This window comes from Balaenoptera ricei, chromosome 8 (assembly GCF_028023285.1).
Source record: "Balaenoptera ricei isolate mBalRic1 chromosome 8, mBalRic1.hap2, whole genome shotgun sequence".
NCBI classification, from domain to species: Eukaryota; Metazoa; Chordata; class Mammalia; order Artiodactyla; family Balaenopteridae; genus Balaenoptera; species Balaenoptera ricei.
The window spans coordinates 96,786,057-96,792,315 of NC_082646.1; positions in this window are offsets into that span (position 1 = coordinate 96,786,057).

Here is a 6,259-nt window from a genome sequence, read left to right on the forward strand (position 1 = left end):
TATGGGCAAGAAATCAACCTTTCTTGTTTTAAGCCACTGAGATTATGGAGATGTTTGTTACTGCAGCATAACAAAACCCAGCCTAACAAAACCAGATTTCTTAGAAACAGCACCGCATCTGTTTGGGTGAAGTACTCTGACATGCTCTCAGTGCAAAGGAGCCTTTCTGACGCGCTCGAGCAACAAGAGATAAGCTAAACATCTATGTGTCAGATGGGGAAAGAAACTCCAGAGAGAGAGACAGAAAAGAAAGGGAAGGGGAAACCCACAGGATGCTGGAAATCTGCATGCTAATGTGACTCCTCCTCCTCGTGACCTCTACAAGTCTTCAGTAAAGTGGACTTCAAACGTTTATGAATGCTTAGTAAGAACGGAATTGTTTTGGTCATTTATGAATATGCTTTTGTTTCTTGTTCACTTGTTTGCTGTGGGTTTTGTGGCTTTTTTAAAATTTTGTTTGTTTCGGTGGAAGCTGGGAAGAGGCCGAATTTCAAGACACGGGTTGACACTGGGCGGAGTAGAGACAGCTCGGGCCACCGCATGCAAGGACCGGGGGCAGAGAGGGCCATAAAGGAGAACTGCAAGCCCCTGGGGATTTGTAGATCTCGCCAGCCCCAGCCTCAGCCCCACTGCAACAATAGCCGACACTTCCAAAGTAACTACCAGGTAGCACTTTACATGATGAGTGCGTTAAATCCTCATAATATTACCTTTAAATTCTGTACTCTTGTTATTTTCATCTTACAGATGAGGAAACTGAGGCATTGAGGAGTTAAGTTGGCCATGCAAACAGCTCCCCCTTGTGGCCCCCTCTTCCAATGACCGGCTCCCTCTCATCCTTCATGTCTTAACGCAAATATTTTGTCCTCACAGAGACTCTCCCCAGGCACTGTTATCCACCTCTGTCCTGCTAGGTCACAGCACCTATCACCATCCATGGCAAGTTGTTAATACTTTTAATTTTTGTATTGTTTTCCTCGGTTTATTTGATCATAAGCTCCAGGACCACAGGAGCAGCGCTTGCTGTGTTTACTGTTTTATCCAAGCCCCGCCCCCACCAAGTGCCTAGTGCAGCCAGGAATGAACCAACATGTTGAGGAGCATGAACTGAGAGGTAACAGTGGTTGGATCCGTCAGGCGGGAAATCAGAACGCTTTCAGCCGCCAGCCACAAACTACCTGATTAAATGACATTAAAAAAAAATAGGATGATTATTTTTTTCTTTTCACATAGCAAAAAATCCAGTGTTTTATATACACTAGGATTTGTATTTTTACCTATAAATAAGAAAAAAAAATTTTTTTTCAGCAAACATACCAAAATGTTAACAGAGTTTGTCTCTCAGGGCAGGCTAGTAGGAGAATTTTATTTCCTTCTTTGTGCTTTTCTTTGCTGTTTCCATTTTCTTCAGTGAACATCTATTACATTTGTAATAAAAAATAAACATAAAAACCGTTGGTACTTTTTTTTAACACCTCTTTGCCTTTGAGGTTGTGAATGAATTCTGGGGTCATTCTCTTCCACTGCTTCTCTTTGTCTGGACAAAATTAAGCCAATACCAACTGCATCACTTTGCACACAGTAGTCATTTCTACCTGTTTTGATTAATGAATGGGGAACATGGAGGGAATAAAGAAGCACAGAATCTGCTCATTGTCTGTGAAGGGAAAGCTAAGGGAGGGAAGACTTTTCTTCACTGCCTTCAGTTGGTTGCTGCAATGGAAGATGGTGGGAAAGATATATAAAGCTGTAGAGTCCAAGAGCTCAGGTTTTGAAGTCAGATGGATCTGGGTTCAAATCCCACTTCTGTTACCAATCAAGCTGAGCAACTCTGGGAAATTTACGTAACCTCCTGACCTCTCTGATGTGGCACAGAATTAAACCTTTTCTTCACAAGCCAGAAGGGAGAGAGGGAGATCCCACAAGGAAAAGCAGAGAGAAAGTGCTCAATATGTTAGCTACCACTTTTGTGGCTCTCATTACCATTATCATCAGCCGTGACTGCTACATCATCTCAGCTGCTCTCTCTCTCCCTCCCTCCCTCCTGGGCTCTCCACCCACGGAAACCCTAAAGGGTTGGCAATCAATCCAAGCTGGGAAGGTGGGACCAGCTCCAGCCTCCACTGCACCTTTATCGCTGTTATTCACAAACTCTTAAACGTCCTGATGATTAAGAGTGGACTGTATTTATGAAACATTTTTGCACTGTATAGAGTGCATACAAAGCTTTTTGCAGGAGGTGCCATACTTCAGATGAAACAGACTTTCTTTAGTTTAGGGGGGCATTCTCAATTATTTCTTTCAGTTTTACAAACTCCCTGGTTAGTTAAGAAATCTAGAGCAAATTTCCAGAGCTTAAGCACTTTGCACAATAAAGTGGCTCTACAAAAGTAAGGCTTTTTCAAACGCATGAAATAAGTGATGCCAGCTGTTAATAACTTAAACCTGGACCCAAATTCCTTCAAATAAAACAAGTTGATCCCCCTCAATGTACTTTTTTTTAACTTATATCCTTTAAATTTTCACAATACATTAATGTAGAAATTGCTCTTTTCTGCAGATAGAAAAGGAGACTGGAGGATTAAAATTCTGAGTGATTGGGCTTCCCTGGTGGCGCAGTGGTTGAGGGTCCGCCTGCCAATGCAGGGGACACGGGTTCGAGCCCTGGTCTGGGAGGATCCCACATGCCGCGGAGCAACTAGGCCCGTGTGCCACAACTACTGAGCCTGCGCGTCTGGAGCCTGTGCTCCGCAACAGGAGAGGCCGCGATAGCAAGAGGCCCGCGCGCCGCGATGGGGAGTGGCCCCCGCTTGCCGCAACTGGAGAAAGCCCTCGCACAGAAACGAAGACCCAACACAGCCATAAATAAAATAAATTTAAAAAAAAAAAAAAAAAAAAAAAAAAAAAAAAAAAAAAAATTCTGAGTGATTGGCAAAGAAGCTTTAATAATAATTGCTGCTATTAACCTTTCTTGGTCTTGCTTAACCTGAACCTCAGCTGTTTCATCTTTAAAATGGGGATGCCCAGGGGCATGTCACAGAGAAGCACTCGAATCTTGGTAGCAATTATTATTATTATTATTATTATTATTATTATTATTATTATTACTATTAGCAAGTCACTATGTGATAGGATCTGGGCAATGTGCTCTCATTTTAACCTCACAACAGTCCTTTGATGTGACGCTATTGTTATTCCCATTTTAAGATGGGAACACTGAGGTTTGGGGCAGTTTAGTAACTTGCTCAAAGTCACAGGGGTAAAAATTTGGTTGGTCCCCTCTGTCAGGTTTCCAATCCAGTGCTATTAACCACCAGCAGTGTCTCTCCCAACTGCTCTTCTGGAGCTGGGTCCATATTGGTCAACATCTGGGGCTACTGCATTCCACTGGGCAGCAGACAGTAGGAGGAAGTGAGCTTTTCCTCACTGGGTTGCCCACCTGGAGCTTGTTTCCAGGTAAACAATCCAACTTTCCTTATGGCTGTTTTCCCACTTAATGCTTAGGAACCCAGTCTGGGTTCTTGGGCTTTGTGACACAGTAAGTTCTCAACCAGTGTTTGCAGGATGAAATGGTTAAGCCCCATGATGGTTAATTTTGATGTGTCAACTTCACTGGGCCAGGAGGTGCCCAGATATTTGGTCAAACTTTATTCTGGGCATTTCCACAAGGGTGTTTTTTGAATTAGATTTACATTTTAATCAGTAGAATAAGGCAGATTGCCCTCTAAAATGTGGGTGGGCCTCATCCAATCAGTTGAAGGTCTGAATAGAACAGAAAACCCAATCCTCCCACGAGTAAGAAAAAAATCTCCAGCAGACTGCCTTCAAACTGAAACTGTCCCATCAGCTCTCCTGGGTCTCCACCTCCCAGCCCACACTTCAAATTTGGACTTGCCAGCCTCCTTAACTGCATGAGCCAATTCCTTATAACGTCTCTCTCCAAAGGTATTTATTTTCTGTTGGTACTGTTTCTCTGGAGAACCCTGGCTAATACAAGCCCATTGCAGTCTGAGGGAAAGGGGGTCAGTTTTGGTTGTCATCTTCTCAGCATTAGGACACAAAGAAGAGGAACAACTATCCTTTGATATACAGGAAGAAAAAGCACTCTTACAGACCATCACCTTGAGAATCTCTTACCCATTGAGTAAGCAGCACAGCCAGAACCAGGGCTGTCAGGGTCCCAAGCATCTGTTCTTAACCCCTTGTAGTAGATTGAATGGTGATCCCCAAAATGATACTTTCACTTCCTAATCCCCAGAAACTGTGAATGTGACCTTATTTGGGAAAAACATCTCTTTCGTAGATGTAATTAAGTTAATGACTTCTGATGAGATCATCCTGGATTATCTGGGTGGGCCCTAAATCCCAGGATACTGTGTCCTCATAGGAGACATACAGGGGAGATTTGATAGACAGCAGAAAGCCTTGTAAAGAGAGAGGCAGAGGGACTTCCCTGGTGGCGCAGTGGTTAACAATCCGCCGGCCAATGCAGGGGACATGGGTTCGATCCCTGGTACGGGAAGATCCCACCCGCCACGGAGCAACTAAGCCTGTGCGCCACAACTACTGAGCCTGTGCTCTAGAGCCCGCAAGCCACAACTACTGAGCTCACGTGCCACAACTACTGAAGCCTGCGCACCTAGAGCCTGTGCTCTGCAACAAGAGAAGCCACTGCAATGAGAAGCCTGCGCACTGCAATGAAGAGTAGCCCCTGCTCGCCGCAACTAGAGAAAGCCCGTGCGCAGCAACGAAGACCCAATGCAGCCACAAATAAATAAATAAATAAATAAATTTATTTTTAAAAAAAAAAGAGAGGCAGAGATTAGAGTGAGGCAACCACAAGCCTCCAGAAACTGGAAGAGACAAGGAACAAAATCTCCCCTAGAGACTCTGGAGGGATCATGGTCCTGATTTTAGACTTCTGACCTCCAGAACTATGAAAGCAAAAATTTCTGTTGTGTTAAGCCACCAAGTTTGTGGTAATTTGTTATGACAGCCCCAGGAAACTAGTACACTCCTGTTTCCAATATTTGGATACAATCAGAGGGAGAAAACTGACCTCCAGAGAGCAACTTGCAGTGACCAAGGATCATTCATTCTTGAAACATAAATGATTAAGATCTTCAAATGGTACAAGGGAAGGGAGCCAATACTAACTGAGCACTTACTGTGGGCCAGGCGCTGTCCTAGGCACTTGCCTCTATTATTTCGTTTAATTCTCATAACAACCTTATAAAGCAGGTACCATTAATAAGTATGTGAAGCTCCCCTGTCAAGACACAAATTGGATTAGGAGGTTGAATGTGCGTGATAAAGAACTGCAAGACTCCAGATGACTTAGCCCATCTAAGAAATCAACACATTAACCAAGAGGTAATTAGGTGTAGGAGTTGGTGGTATATCTATCAGAGCCAGACTACCAGGATAGACACCCCAAAACTTCTACTCATCAGCTGTGTGACCCTGGGCAGGTACTTAACATGTCTGTGCCTTCGTTTCTCCATCACTTAATACTGGTATCTGCCTTACATAAGGTTGTTGTGAGTTAAAGCATGTAAGGCATATAGGACCAATCCTGGCAGACAGCAGCCACTCCATAAGGGTTAGCTATTACTGTAACACACATGCTATCAAGCACTTGATAAACACTCAATGGCTATTGACTATTATTATCATCATTAGTTCAATTAAGACCCAGCTGGACCTTAATCTTTCTCTGTTTCTTCTAGAGAGTCATGATCTTTTTTCTGCTAGACTTAAAAAGGCCTCCTTGGAAGAGAGAAATTAGATTAAAATAAAAGCTCTCAGAATGTAGTCTCTCAGACTGATCCAAAGTACAAGGCATATAAAGTAATGGCTGGAGAGGGGGTGGTTCTTTAAGCCTTTCAACATATATTTAGTAGAGAATTAAACTTAATTTCAAAATTACAAAACAAATAGATTCAAAGATAGTCACAGCACCTGAAATATGACAATTTACTAGGACAAAAGCCACTGATTGTTAGGTAGGTGGAGGGAGGAGAGGCAAGGAGAAAAGAGAGAATGGTCTTCCTAAAAGTAAAATAATAAAAATAAAAACAAAGTGAAAAATTCCTACTACCAAGAAATCCTCAGGATCTTTGGCCACACTACAATAAACTGGGGTCAGAAAAGTTTGATTATTTGTTTATTCCTTAGTTCTTTTATTTATTTAACACTTATTGCACATTAATGAGTAGTTCCAAGTTTCATTATCTAGGGTGATGTTTTCAAAGAACTG